The sequence below is a fragment of the Pinus tabuliformis genome, chromosome 9, assembly GCF_031772625.1.
Source record: "Pinus tabuliformis cultivar Carrire ecotype Pingquan chromosome 9, CPIR1, whole genome shotgun sequence".
NCBI classification, from domain to species: Eukaryota; Viridiplantae; Streptophyta; class Pinopsida; order Pinales; family Pinaceae; genus Pinus; species Pinus tabuliformis.
Window position 1 is genome coordinate 808,989,462 of NC_142307.1, and position 16,780 is coordinate 809,006,241.

Below are 16,780 nucleotides of genomic sequence, written 5' to 3' on the forward strand. Positions count from 1 at the left end.
TGATTTTTACTATTTATTTGTGTTTGTTTGTGTGTTAATGATATCATCCATTTAATTCTCAAACATAATTGGATCAGAAGTCTATTTGTGGCCATCTTTTAACATTAATACATTGGTTTTTAATATTTTGTAGAAATGCATCATGATGAAAATATCTTAAAAACTGAGTCCACCCATTTGATAAAAACATTACAAAGTGATCGAGGACCATCAATGTTAGTTTGAAGATATCATATGCCATCTTGATGCACCAGTGATCACCATTAAAGGTGTGCCAAACTTGTCTGAATTATAGATGGAGTCCATAGCTCATGGATTCTAGTGGATAAGTGAAGTTTTGGACCAAGGGATGACAAAATGTTCATAACCCAACAATATTATGGATTAGAATACCACACATAATGGAGTATGCTTGCTATAAAAGTAGTTGATGCTAGGACTAGCCATTACAAAACGTGGCGGTGTTTTTTAATGTAAAATGCAATTTTTTGCATTAGAAATTTATACCGAGGATCATGTGGGATTTATCTTCGCTATAGAACTCCCCAAGTCAATGCTGCAAAACTAGGAGTGAGATAAAACATAAATGGTTAACTTGCGACATTGTCCACGCAATCTAAAAATCCTTGTTAAATAAGAAGAATCATTAATAAGAGATTGATCTCAAGATAGAAACGAATCATTAATAAGAGATTGATCTCAAGATAGAAACGAAAGACAAAAGCGAAAAGTAAAAGGGCATGGAAACTAGTTAATAAAATAAGCATAGGAATAGACCATTACAAAGGTAAAGGAGAACAATTTGATGAAGAGGAATAAACATACCATGAATGATGACAAGAGGGGATGGTTTAAAGAGGAAGATCTTGAGAAAAATGAGATAGAGCTAGCGGTGGAGGTTTCTATGGACTTTGGCTTATAAGTGCAATGAGTTTTTATAATCTAATATATGGCCATCAAGCCATTATAACTAATTTCCACATAATTGATTGAATGAAAGAAAGAGACAAAGGGGTTGAGTGTTGAGATGGTGGTTTTTATCTTTAGGATTCCATAAAAACATATGTATATGAATAGATGAATTTGTGCAATTATATTTATGTTATAGTTATGTTGTGCATTATTGCAGATCTTATTAGTACTAATTGGTTGATCACTAGGGTGGAAGAGATGAGCATGAAGGTTGTAAATTCATGTCATTATATGGCTCTACATGAATATGTCTACTACATATTTATAAAATTATTGGAGAGAAATATAAATTTATTGAGAGAAGATTTTAAAAAACCAACAAAAAATCACAAAATGTAAACACAGTGTTTCTTATGGAAAAACCCCACTTCGGGGGAAAAAACTAGTTAACAAAATATTATATTAGTCCCTTGGCCAAAACCTAGCCAAGCTGGCCAAGTGAGCCTTCACATCTCATCTCCTTATAATATTACAATGAAGTCTTCTAAATCCTTTTAAACAGTTCATTGCATGCAATCTACAAGCATGAAACCATAGGCAAGGAAAACCATGTGCTTGAAACCACTACTATTTGACCAAGAAAAATTGATTCTTTCACCAAGTCAAGTTTACCTAACAATCCCCCCTAGACCAAATCTGATAAATCAACCAAATGGGCCAACATTGCTCACCTCTAGACCCTACCCCTCTCAGAGTTTATATCCAAAGGTTTGAAGTGTTCCCTGCATTCACCTAGGTCTATGTCTTTTTTTCAGAGAGAAAAATCAACATGTATATTATATTAAGGAAATATAATGAGCTGTAACATGAGAGGCCATATTAAACCAGCCAAAATACAATCCTGATGACAATAGAGGGACTGCCTCTGAGCCTATAATAAGACATAAACTGTTCCAAAAGAGGTCTCAGACCATACCAAAAATCATAACCATCATAACCATATTGACAATGGCCATCCAAAACATTATAACAGAGTGTAGAGAAACACAAAGATTTAAGCAGGATCATATAGAGAGGAAAAAAAACATGTCAATCCGAAACAGTCAGAGCAGATATGGAAACCAGCACAGAATCAATTGGAGCGTTTGACTCCTGGAAAATGCGGGCATTTCTCCACTTCCAGAGAAACCAGCAGGTAAGGATAAATATCGATCTCCAAGCTGGACGCTGATCACCCCACCACTTGAAAGCATCCTGTACAGAGGAGAAAACTTGATGAGGAAAACCATGAGATAATGAAAGTTCATACCATATTTTGGCCGATGCCGGACATTGGAAAAACATGTGGATATTTGATTCAGGCGCTTGACAGCACATGACACATCTACCAGGACCCGTCCACCCTTTTCTTTGCAGAACCTCCCATGTGAGGTTTCTATTGGAGAATACCAACCAGGAAAATAAAATAGCCTTGAGCGGGCACGGAGATTTCCAGAACTTTGAAGGAAAAAAGGGCATAGGAAGCGGCTGAAGAGTTGAAGAGGCAGCTGCATATAAATCTTTTACAGAGACAGGCAGAGAGGAGCGCGACTTCGACCATACCAAAACATCATTGGTCCCAGACTGTTTAATTCCTTTTTCATCAAAACTCTTTACCGCCGATACCCATAGATGACGCAGAGAGGAAGGCAGATTGAGATCATCAGCGCCCATCCAAACAGGCGTCGATGAGGACCATGCATGAATCAGCTTGTTCCATGTGAAAAGACCCCGGGAGTGCAGGAAGGAAATAAGATCTGGAGAGAGGGATCCTTCCAAACCATGAACAGTGGGTTCCAAACCAATAAGAATACTGGAGCCCGTATTGATGCGCCATCTAAGGAAGTCAAAAAAGAGCTCCTGTATCTTTCTGTAGCCGAGCCATATAGCAGATCCCCCAGATGAGCCCTAGACCTTACTGGTCATTTCTCAGGGGTACATATGCCTTACTAGGTCTTATGACTGCATGCCCATGTACATACAATTACAAATTTTCAACTCTATTATAATATATTTCTTTTTCTTTTTTTAAATTCATTATTGTTGTTTCCTTGAAACACTCCTAGCCCCTTTATTGTGATACTTTCCTCTGCCTAAAAAAAACACTTGGTCATAGATTTCTCTAGCCCTTGCCACTATTCTCACTGTTATTCATTTCTCATATGCTGATCCTCATGATTTCTATTACCCTATGATGGATTGACCAAAAAACTTTCCAAATAAAACTTTTTTGACCCACTAATGTGTTCTTTGAAATGATGGTAATAATAACATTCTCCTAACCTTCTTGATTGTTATAAACAGAAGATATGCTACTCTACTTTACTGTCCATAACCTGTCGCCTTCCACTGATGTTCCATGCTAGAGTTGCATGGCCAAGGTCAACAGATTGGATGTTTCTAACACTTGCCACACCCATGATATTTTCCACCATCCTTTCTCCATAGCTCCCTCAACTTATGCTCCATACTTAATCCTCAAGATCATCTAGTCCTCCCCACAACAAGGATATACAACCATCCTTTACACAAAAGAAAGCGTCTTTACTCACTGAAACCAATCCTTGGTCTCCTTGAATGGCCTATCCATATATATCACTAGAGTTCCATATATGGGAACACCAACCTCAATATGCCCCTCCCTAGTTGTAAAACTGAAGGAATTTATGCAACCGCACATCAATGCTAGTAAAACATGCCTACCGAGCTTGACGATGGCATCGTTAATGACCTCACAAAAGCTCCTTGACATCGTCTACTTTGACTTATTGGTGAAGGTAGGATGAAATGCTACTAAACTTGGGTGAACCATGAGTTATTCTTTCCTTGGTTCGACCTTCCAGGTGCCTGCTAGAGAAATGCATAGCAATTTTCTTTGTCAAATCCCTTACATCTTGCTCAAAGAAGACTTCATATTTAAGTTAACCTCATCTTAGACCCTTTAATCTATAGAATTGAGAAAACGATGATGAGCATCATGCTCTTTGAGGGTGCCTACTTGGTCTTCCTCCCAGTCTTCTCATTGATTTCCATGGCCATTGTGGTGTACATTATGACTTACATGTACATGGTCAAGCAAATCTCCTAAGTCGAGGACATGAGTGTGTTTTCATAGGAAGCATTTCCTCGCCTTTATACTTCCCACAAATTGAGTCTGAACTTCAGATATAATAGATTCCTCCTATCTACACCCTACATCAACGTATCTGAGCTTAAACATATACGCATTCATCATGCATGTGTGTCTCCTCTTTATGATATTTCCCAAAACCACAACAACTATTGATGATTATCATCATGCCCAACAAACTCTTCATGAATCCCCCCATGTTAAACAACTCTCCTTGGATAGTTCAGGTTAACCTGCTCTAATACCATATTAAAAGTACGAGAGAAATAGAGATTTACTCAAAGAAGACTAAAAATATCTAGCAACAAATAAAAAATCATAAACACAATGTTTATCTTAGAAAAATCCCACTTGGGGAAAAAAGAAGCTAACATAATATTCTATTAGTCCCTTGGCCAAGTCAACCAAGGGAACCTTCACCATTCACCTCCTTGATACATTACAAGGAAGTCTTCCCAAGCCTTTTAAAGGCTTCCTTTCATGCAATCTATGGGAAAGAAAAACCATGTGCCTAAACCACAACTATTGAATCTAGTGACTTTAACTCTTTCACCGAGTTAAGCCTTACTTAACAATTCAAACACATAAAACACATGATTTTTATCCCAAAAAACCCAAAACTGTCAAAAACCAACTAATAGAAACTGTGAAAAACCAACTAATAGATCTATTATTATATTATGGCTTAAATGATCTAGGGTATTTGAGGAATGAGACTAAATATTGACAATAGAAAGCATCACAAACACATAAAACAAACAATGGTAAAAGATGTCATAATACTACATCATACAAAACTTCATGGTTTTTTCAAGTTGAAGGTATGTATCTATATTATTTCTAGGTGCCTTTTACCACAAGTGAATACCATAAATCAATATGGTAAAAACTAAGAAAAGGTTGTATATATGGTAAAAGATAATTGTGTAACTAGATTTTTTTCTTGCACCTTTAAAATACTATGAGTGGATACCATGGTTTACCAAAACCATGGACTTGTAGACCACCGATAATAAAAAACAATTATTGACCATGGTGATTCATGGACATCTACCTAGATCATTACACATATCCATGCTTTAACTTAATAGCAACCAAGCCAGCCAACATCCTAGCCAAATTAAGTGAGCCCTCACTTAATGGCAACCAAGTCGGCCAACATCCTGGCCAAATTAAGTGAGCCCTCAGCTCAACTCTAACACATTACAATGGAGAACCTCGAAACCTTTTAAAGGCTTCATAACATACAATCCATGAACTCTAATTCCATGAACTACCAAAACCATGTGCCCTAAACTACCACTATGGATCTAATAACTTTTACTCTTTCAGTGAGTCAAGTCTAGCCTAACATATATGAAGTTATTGCAATTTCACTCACATGAGTGTGGGGGCATAGGTGGAGGAACTTTGTAGGCCCATAACCCATAGATTTCACATTTGAATCTACATCCCTAATAATATATATTAATGGGTTGAGCTACAATCAAGTTCTATTTTTAGGATAGTCTCTAATTTAATATATATTAATGGGTTGAGTTACAATCAAGTTCTATTTTTAGGATGGTCTCTAAGTTCATTTATGTTAAATGAGAACAATGGTTGTGCAAGGTAGAAGTGTAGACTTGTGTTATGCAGTGTCCAATTGTTTGTGTTGAAAAAATTTTTGTGGGAGCGCAATTTTGGTAGTTATATCATTCTAAGGTTGTGAGTTATGTATAGTTTATTGTGTAGTAGAGGTTTTGAGAGTTTGTGTTCCCATCCTTGCATAAAAAGATTGAATTTTGTTTTGAATTTATTGTAATAAATAGGATAGGAGGGGGTGTATCTTGTTACATCAAATAATATGAGAGCTTTGCCAAAGTGAATTAATGTGAATATAGATGACATGAATATTATTGAGAATTCTATCCTAGACATAGCTATTCAATTGTGCAAAAATAATAGTATAAAAGTCTTAACTTAGATATATCACAAAATTATTTATAAAAGAAATTTATATTAAAAAAAACCACATTTATTCATAAATTTAAGACTAGAACCTCCATTACAATTTTTTCCCTAAATATTACATATTCATTGTAAATAAATATTTATACATAATTAAATATATTTAACTTTTTGAAATCGCAAAATAAATTACTTTTATAAAGACCAATATCCTCATTAACATCTAATAATTTTAAGATGATTTAAATTTAAGGTTATTGTGAAGTTTCACATAGAAAAGATCGAATACATCAAGCAAATGAAGCAAATGAAGAAGCAATTTTTCCTATAGAATATCTTTAGCCTTCTGGATGTTAAAATAATTTCTTTCTTTCTTTCTAACCACCAACATGGTTTAATAATAACTTAAATTTAAAATAAATCTAAATTATTTTAGATTATTTTATAATTATGGAAAAAAAAATTATAACCTCTATCAAAACATCCAAACATCCCAAATTATTAGATATTATTTGGTCCCACCAGATCCGAAATGTGAGATTGGGCAGACATGGTGCAACCCAATGAAAGATTTTCTAAAGTACCAGTATGAATCCGTTATGCTTACACTAAAATACCTATTATTTTGGACTTCTCTATACACATTTGTCCACAAAGATTATCATTGCTTATGTCAGGTTTCACTCCGCCACGCGTACAATAAATAATAAATATACATACATTAAACGACATTTGTTCTCCTGACATGATGCCAGTTTCTAGAGCTACCATCCCGACACCACCTGCACATTTCAGAGATGTCTGGAAGCTCTTGGCCGTTGATACTTACAGACCTTGAATTCAATCGAATGACCTTTACATATTAAAAGAATAAAAAATGATGAAACAAGGGAGGTCAAATCCTGGGGGTCTAGTCCTCGAAATTGAGGTGCGCTTTGTAAGTGGCGTTAGGATACCAGTGATCGGGAATCACGTTCCTCGCAGACAACGTTCGTTTGCTCGTCAGCGTTGTCACTCGCACACAGAATGGCGCCTTCAGTGGAGTGCCTCCCAATAGACACCAGTTGGCTCCCCAGTCCATGTGACTGACCAGAGCACGGTTAGAGTGGAGTAGGATATGGTCTGGAGGTTGACGGACGGTACTGGGCCACCACTCCTCGCAAATTCAATTGAGTCGTAAAAAATTTAGTAGGGTCAAGGCACGTAGAGGCCCCATTATCCACACCACGATGCTTGTTTTACTTTTGTCGTTTATCAGGTGATGTGGTCTTTCTCATGCCAATTTGATAATATGACTTTGGGTAGAATTGTAATTTTCTTTATAAAATATGTTTTTCTTAATATAATTTAAGAAAATAATCAAATTATATATGAAAAAGATATATTTGTAAATCTAAAATTACTTTAAACCCATTAAAAATATATATATATACGGAGTAATTATTACTTAAATCTAGAGAGCAATGCTCTTTATAACTAAACCTTTTGATAAAATATCAAAAATATCACTTAATCCACGTGTGTTCTTTAATGACGGCCGTTGCCCCACTCCGATCCGGGTGGGGTGTAATATATATTTTTTAAAATTTTAATTAACTTAAAATAAAATAAAGTGAAATTGTTTAAATTAGAGAAAATAAAAATTCGTGTTATAATTTAATTGTTAATTAATAACGAGAATAATTATTATTTATGATTATTTATCATGGTTATATAAAAAATCATATAATTTTAAATGAGGTGTTAGAATAATTTTTAGGCCATTAGAACTTGAGTTTTTTTGCAGGACGAAAAAAAATTGATTGTATTAATAGAGTTTTGGAAAAATAACAATATTTCTTTCCATTACTAAATTAAATTAAATTCATATACATAAATATTATTAGAGGAGTAAAAGATTTGAATCTAAATTTTTTATGTGAGATTTTATTTTATAGCCATTGCCAATTAAGCTACCTTAAATATATTTGAAAATACACTTTTAACTAAATGTGTCTCCATCCATTTTATTTTTAAATAGAGTTATCAATTTTTTTCTCACTTTAAAAGAAATTTGTATCTCAAAAAAATTTGATAACTCTAGACATTTGAGAGATAAAAATTCAAATAAATATAAACTAATTTAATTATTAATATAATTATTACTTTTATATTTTATATTTTATTTTATATAATTTGAAAAACGTAAACATTCAAAATATTTAACAAAGTATTACATTAACGCATTTCTATTATACTATACTGAAAAAACACAAAAACACCTCCAAATACAATATACTTAATTTTAAAACATATTCCAAAATTCAATTCAATTTTATTTTTATTTATTTATTTTTTGTTTTTAATTATGTTGGAGTGACTTTTACATTTCAGGTCTTTGGCATCTTTGTTCGTAGCTGCAGACGTCTTTTTATGCGTGTTTGTTGTGGATATTGATTAGTATACTCCCATCATTTTCTAAAACTACCTTTTGTTTCATCTGTATTGACATTTTCCACCTAATTTTGAAAGTCCCCGTGTGTTTTAGTTGGTGGAATGCTTTAAATTTACGCATCTGGTTGGCTTGTTATGTACTTAGATTTTATTATTTTTGAGTTTCGTTTTATAATACTGATGCTTTATTTTTCATATTTTTAAACATGGTTTACGTTCAATTTTCAAAAATAGGTTGATGTTTTATTTTTATTTTTAAATGTGAGTTTGTGTTAAATAAGAGATTTTAAATAGGATTTATGTTAAGTAAGAAATTAAATAATATTGGTGTGCTCTTTTCTTAAAAGAAATTTAAGAGCTTTATTTTATTTTATAAGTGAAAAAAATTATTCACATTATTTATTTATTTATTTATCACTGAAGTATTAAATTTGGAGTTGTTTATGGCAGGGGAGGAATTGTTCGGACGGTCAAAAGTGATCAGAATTTGGTAAAAAAAATTCAAAAAATTTTGTAAAAACCGTGTTTGAATCATGTTTTTGATGGTGGAAATAGATTCAATACCATCAAAAACTTTTAAGACACCTAAAATTATGAATTTTAACAATTTTTACTTAAATTTACAAAAATATTTACCAATTTTTTTCAAAATATAACCAAATTTTCCATACTTTCAAAGAAAAAAAACATAATTATTAGACTCCAACATTAAATTTTCCTCATCAAACCAATAATACAAATTGCATTAAACTCCTTCTCTATCATGCGTCAGTCATTGTTTTTTAATTGAAGAATGGGTCCCTGAGGTACCCCTCTGTATCGTTCAAGTTCGCTTATTCAATCTCCCATGGCCCCACTTTCCCTCCTTTTTGTTAGTTGGAGGAGGGATCCAACGTCCCATGCCCTTCATGTGAAATCATGGTTGATCCGACTTCAAGTACTAACCTCTGACTTACACTAAAAAGGACCCTTCATGTGAAATCATGGTTGATCCGACTTCAAGTACTAACCTCTGACTTACACTAAAAAGGACCCTTCATGTGAAATCATGGTTGATCCGACTTCAAGTACTAACCTCTACTTGGTCCAATGTTTTTTTTTTGGGAATCCAAGTGCTTTAAAATATATAAATAGATTTAAAACATTAAAAAATTTATAAAAATATTTGGATTATATAAACAATATAGCTTATTATTGCTATTTTAATAAATCTCTATAAAATCTAGAACAAAAATTGAATGAAAAATATAGTTAGAAAATAATTAAAATATAGAAAAATTGGATTATATATTTTCATTATAAATTATATTCTTTATAATTGTAATTTTTGTTATTTAAAATGCATTTTAAAATATATAAATAAATTTAACGTACTGAAAAACTCATGAAATATTTAGATTATATAAACAATATAATTTAAACTTACAATTTTAACAAATTCCTATAAAATTTCAAAAAAATTAAGAAATATTAAAAACATTAGAAAAATTAAACTACACATTTTCATTATAGATTATATTTTTTTCATATTGACATACGACACATTCATCAGATTCATATAAGTCGACCACGTTGAATGGCTGGATATTTGATTTTTCTAATTACAACTCAATCTACAATACATTCTATTCATATAAATCTACAATATTGATTTTTCTTATAGATTATATTTTTTTCATATTGACATACGACACATTCATCAGATTCATTGTAATGACCCTGGTAACTTGTAAATCTGGATAATTACTGTGGTAAAAACTGTGAAGTGGTTACTCATTGTTTGAATGACATTATTAATGAAAAGTTGATTATTGAATTATGTTACATGTGTATGTTCTTGAAAATGCTGGCAGCCTCCTGAAGGAGGATTTCTATTTTTAGTGAATCAGTTATAAAACTGATGCAACTGCTTCTCACCCAAGGAAAAGTCCTGGGAAGGAAAAGTCTCTGGGTTGTTGAGGAACAAGCAGAGAGAGGAATTCCACGAGAGAGCAGAGAAAGAAAAGAGGTTAAGTCTGGTAATGACCAGATAACCTGGAAAGAAAAAAAAAGGTTAAGTCTGGTAATGACCAGATAACCTAGCACAGAGGTGCAAGAGTCTTGTTGAGGGCTGCAGGCCTGCAAGACGGCTCGGGGGGAGAATCCAACGAAGTGGATCTCAAGGTTGGGAGGTTAAGAGCAAAAATACTACAGGTGACTTCTGAAAGTAAGGACTTCGGTAGCGGGAATAACCAGGTACGCATTCTCTGATCCATTATTGACTAAAGAGCAGGTATTGAAAGGAACAGATAGGACGCAGAACTGAACTTGTATTATGTCCTGTAGTTATTATGTTATGGTAATCAGATAATGCATACAGTCCTAAGACATCGTTAATGAATAAAGTGTGGTCACCACTGTAACTGTATTAATACTTATAGGAAGTTTAGATATTTACGCTCAGAACTGAGTCAAATAGTAAATTATTAAGACATTATGTACGCCTGTATATTAAAACTGTTCAGAATTATTTATTAAATTATCACTATAAGATTAAACAAGATGGTGTAATCACTAGCTGTATACAACGATGACATGCATGAACAAATGCTAATTGAGTCAGTAATATCATATAAACTCACACTGTATATAAAATAACATTGTTATGAACAGTGCCGTAAAAGAACTGCATAGAGATAACATTATCATGAAGTAGTGATGTAGAAGAAGTAATGCACGGTATTAACAGTGTGCCCACCCAACGGGAATGTCAGACTCAGTGACAGGTTGACAATACTCTGGAGCAGAAACAAATAAATAACTAATCTGATGTACAGGAAGCCAGAATATAATGTCAAGCTAAGTGCAGCAAAAAGAAATACAACCGAGGGTTATCATGTGATAAACCGGCGGTTAGGGTCACTGTAAATTTCTGTGCGCGCAGAGGCAGTCTCTGCACCCATGTAACGGATGCAGAACCAGCCTCGAACCGCTTAACCATATAAATATATATATATATAACAGACTTACGAGAACTCAAGGTATGAGGAAAACTTCAATATCGGAAACATAAACGCATATTGCAGTAAACCCTTAAAGCTACGATTTCCTTGAGCAACAGATAAGTAACCAACAGCAACATTGAATATAAGACTCCGTATAAGCCGACAATGCAAGAATGGCAAAACCTTAGTGATTAGGGATAGTTCTGTGAATTGAAACCAAATATTCATTAAGACAACTGTGCAAAACATTACTGTAGCCATGATAAGTCTAGACGAAGGATACAGCGGTAAACCGCACCAAACACTGCCAGTACAAGCAACATAGCTTCATAAATCCGCTATTACAAAGTAATACAGTTCAGGTATATGTTATTACAAAAGTAACAAAGCTACATAACAGTAACAGCTCGGAAGAGCCTCAAGTATACATTCCATGACATTAAACCCTGAGACCCTAGCTAATACCATACACCGAAATAAAGGTATGGGCGTGCAAGCCATAACCCTAAGGGTCAACAGAACAGACCGGCATGTAGAGGCCGTCTGTTAAGTGCTCAGGGCTTTGGAACATGGAACCCAACCTGAGACATTAACCAGGAAAAAAAAACGAACCAAGTCTCAGCTACGGCCAACACACAGAACCACCATAAACCAATTGTGAAAAGGAATAAGTAGGTGGGAGAACATACCTGTAACTTCGCTAACCCCGAATCCTTCTGCACGCTGACAAACCGAGGTAAGCATAACCTGCATGGTAAATAATCGGACTCAGTGAGAGTATGCAGAGGGTTTGAGCACAGTGAAAGCACAACTACAGGGCTGATGGCAAGGGGTTACCAGGTGGGTAGTATGAGAACCGATACCAGAACCAGAAACCGGAGCTGTTGCAGAGTAATCCGTCGAAGGGTGGAAGAGCTTGACTGTAGTGGTGGGATGCAAATAAGCTCTGCCCGATGAAACCGGTAGATATATATCCATTGCCAAACCCTAAACACATCAGAACCGTTCGATGAAGGTGCGTAGATCTCCACCGTGGGTTTAGGCGGGAGGTCTTGGCGCGAGTTTCTGTGTGGGCCAACTCTCTGCAAGCCACATGCCTTCACGTGGAGTGGAGCCATCTGGCCACGGAAGGGGTGAGTTGGGCACTGATGCAAACTCCACCTGTAACCTAACATGTTGAACGAGCCAAATATGACTCCAAGCATTAACCACTGCTAATAATGTTGACACGTCAGTGAGCCATGTACACGGTATGTTAACACCTAAGGTTCGGGTTGAAACATATCGAACAGCATACGTGAATGCAGAACCGGCCTAATATTAAAGTTAACATTTAAATGATATGGGTACAGGTAGGCGGGTCCTGTAGTGTTAGTCAAACCCATTTGTTAGGGTGGAAATGTTAATGAAAAGGCCTTTACCCTTAAAATTTTTTATAATTATGCTTTTAGATAAAGAGATCGTGACAATGTGGTATCAAAGCTAGAGTTTTCAAAACTGTGGCCTCTGGAACAGCAAAGATTATCTTATGATGTATATATAAAAACAATGCAGCTAATTGACTTTCTTGTGCACCAACCAGGAGATCCATACAGAGACAGCCAGCTGCTAACAGCTAATAAGCAAGATGGAGGAAATGCCGGGAGCTGGTGGCATCCCTCAAGAAAATGCTGAGCTGTGGGTACAGCTTGGCGCTGAGACCCGCAGCACCAATTTGGCAATACTGCAAACTGTGCAAGAGTTGAAAGGTGAGATGGCGCGTCTGCGAGAGGACAATGCGCGATTAACAATGGAGCAAGAAAGGATATTGAAAAGCTTGTCAGATAAACAAAATCCACCCTTAGCCAACCCCAGTGCGGAACAGCAAAGGGGAACTGAAGAACGGGATTACGCACCTGAGCTTTCAGAAGAACAGGAAGACCATTCTGATAATGTGCAAGAGCAGCAAACCTCAAAGAGACAGAAAATGGAATTACAGGGAGAATTCCGGAAAATCAAACCTCCACTGTTCGATGGAGAACAGGAAGAAGCAGCGGAGGCTTGGTTAATTAATATTAACAAGTATTTCCAACTATACGAATATGACCAAAATCTGAAGGCACGGCTGGCCATTTTCCAGCTACAAGGCAAAGCTACCTTGTGGTGGGAAGAAATTAAAATTGTGAAGGGAGTAAGTGAACAAAGCATAACCTGGGAAAAATTTCAGAAATACTTTAAGGAGAGGTATTTAACTGAGCGCTTCTATGATGAGAAGGCACGGGAATTCCATGACTTACGACTGGGACAGCAGTCCATGGATGAATTCATAAATCGCTTCACTTCCCTGCTTCGCTATGTGCCATACATCAAGGAGGAGAAGGCCAAGGTTCAGAGGTTCGTGAGCAGCCTACCAGCTTATATAAGGGAACGGATTGAGTTTGACAATCCCCGAACCATGGATGAGGCAATTCGGAAGGCTAGAATTTGTTACCAGCAGAACAAACAAAAAGGAGACATTCCAAACAAGAGATGGAATGAAAGAAAAGGCAACAGAGTTGCTGGAAACAACAAAGGCAGCCGTGGAAATGGCGGTAAAGGAGCTGGAAAGGGGCAGTTTAACAGAAACACAAATAAGGGCACCTTCCGGGCTAAGCCAAGCGAGAGCAGGATCAGCGAACCACCTGCTAGATCAGAGATTGAGGGAACCAGACCTCCAGTTCAGTGCTGGGTGTGTGAAGGACCGCACTACGCTAGGAATTGTCCACAGCGTAAAGGAGCTGATCAAATATCTCAAATCCATGAAGCCTCAACTGTTGGGGATGTGGCGCGCAGCGTACCAAGAATTAATGCAGCCTTAGAGGACCGGCAAGCGGAATACCAACCTTCCATGGTGGAATTCGAAGGTAAGATTTCAAACCTTTCTGTAGCTGTACTTATTGATCCAGGAGCTACTTTAAGTTATGTTAGTCCAAAAGTAGTGGAACATTGTAAGCTACCACCGGAAAAGTTCAAAAACCCATGGTTGGTCCAGTTAGCTACGGGAGCCAAAAGGCGGGTTTTAGCTAAAGTTAATAACTGTTCTTTCAGTATAGCTGGACAGCCCGTAACAGCAGACCTGAATGTACTTCCATTAGGCTCTTATGACATTCTTATTGGTATGGATTGGCTGGAAAAGCACTGGTCATTGGTGAATTGCAAAACCAAGACCATATACTACAAGGATGATTTGGGGCAGCAGCAGGAATTGCAGGGAATTAAACATCCTGTCCAGATTCGACCTATCACTGCGACTCAGTTAGCTAAGTGTATTAGGAAGAAATGTCATATTTATGCCATACAAGTGGGTTACGCAAACCAGAAAGACAAGATGCCCGCATTAAGCAATATTCCAGTGGTACAGGAATTTACAGATGTATTTCCTGAAGAAGTACCGGGACTGCCTCCAAAGAGGGACATAGACTTCACTATAGAGCTAGTACCTGGGGCAGCACCAGTATCGCGGGCACCATACCGAATGAGCGTACCAGAGCTAACAGAGTTGAAAATGCAGCTCCAAGAGCTGTTGGATAAACAGTACATACGTCCCAGTGTATCACCCTGGGGAGCTCCGGTATTATTTGTGAAGAAGAAGGATGGGACCCTTCGCATGTGCATAGATTACCGGCAGCTGAATAAGCTCACGGTCAAAAACAAGTACCCCTTACCCAGGATAGATGAACTCTTTGATCAAGTGAAAGGGGCAAAAGTGTTTTCCAAGATTGATCTGCGATCTGGTTATCATCAGATCAGGATTAAAGATGAGGACATTGCCAAAACTGCTTTCAGGACACGTTATGGCCACTACGAATTTGTAGTGCTACCGTTTGGTTTGACTAATGCACCTGCCACCTTCATGTGTATGATGAACAGCGTGTTCCATCGGTTTTTGGACAAATTTGTGCTGATATTTATTGACGACATTCTGATATACTCTCGCTCCCAGCAAGAGCATGAAGAGCATCTTAGGCTGGTGTTGCAGACTCTTCGAGAACATCAGCTATACGCTAAATCCAGCAAATGCGATTTCTTCAAGGAGGAAATTCAGTATTTGGGACACGTAATTACTAAAGAAGGAATTGCTGTAGATCCAGAAAAGATAAAAACAATTATGGAATGGCCCATACCCAAAGATGTTGCTGATATCAGATCCTTCATGGGATTAGTTGGTTACTACCGGAGGTTTGTGGAAGGTTTCTCTAGGATAGCCTATCCTATCACCTCATTGCAGAAAAAGGGGAAAGTGTTTAGGTGGACACCGGAATGCCAGCAGAGCTTTGACCGCCTGAAGCACTTACTCACCACGGCACCCATTTTGAGTATAGCTGATCCTAACAAGGATTATGTGGTATGCACCGATGCAAGCAAGGAGGGTGTGGGAGGGGTCTTAACGCAGGAGGGAAAGGTAATAGCGTATGAGTCAAGGAAGCTAAAGGAGCATGAACAGAAATATTCTGCTTATGATCTGGAATTAACAGCCGTTATTCATGCGCTGAAAATGTGGCGGCATTACCTCCTAGGGAGGAAATTTCTGCTGTTAACAGATCACCACAGCTTGACACATTATTTCAGCCAACCTACCCTGAATGCAAGGCAAGGCCGATGGGCAGATTTCCTAAGTGGGTTTGATTTCGAAATAAAACATTTAAAAGGCAAGGAAAACAGAGTGGCTGATGCATTAAGTCGGAAGGTTCATTGTGTATATGAACTTTCAGTCAGCAAATGGCAGAGTTCACTAATTGAGCAAATAAGAACAGCAGCTAGTCTTGACTCTGAATACCAGCATTTAAAACAGCAAGTACAGCAATCTGATAAGGAAAAATTACAGCAAGGATATACACTAAATAGTGCTGGAATGCTGTGTTTTAATAAGAAAATGTATGTACCTGATGTAAAAGATCTTAGAAGGCTGGTTCTGGATGAGTTTCATATCAGCCATTACACTGGTCATCCGGGGTACCAAAAGATGATCACTGCACTTAAGAAGGAATACTATTGGCCAGGAATGAAGAAACAAGTGGTTGAGTACTTGGCACGATGTTTGGAATGCCAGCAGATAAAGGCAGAACATCAGCATCCCGCTGGACTGCTACAGCCTTTGCCCATTCCGGAGTGGAAATGGGAAACCATTTCCATGGATTTCATAACAGGGTTGCCCCGAACAAAGAAAGGCAACGACTCTATCATGGTAGTGGTTGATAAGTTAAGTAAAGCAGCGCACTTTATTCCTGTGCAGTCCACCTACAAGGCGGTGCAGATTGCTCATCTCTTCATGCAAAATGTGTTTCGATTGCATGGGTTACCAAAGGTAATTATA

General features: G+C 36.7%; 1 long non-coding RNA gene across 1 annotated transcript; it reads right to left on the minus strand.

Annotated features, from left to right (window-relative positions):
- Window positions 1–11,817: 11,817 nt before the first annotated feature.
- On the minus strand, window positions 11,818–12,426 carry LOC149151252 (uncharacterized). The gene is made up of 3 exons (XR_016263269.1): window positions 12,286–12,426; window positions 12,138–12,195; window positions 11,818–12,029 (listed from the first exon to the last, which is right to left on the minus strand). It is a non-coding gene; the product is annotated as an uncharacterized LOC149151252 (long non-coding RNA).
- Between the last annotated feature and the right edge of the window lie 4,354 nt (window positions 12,427–16,780).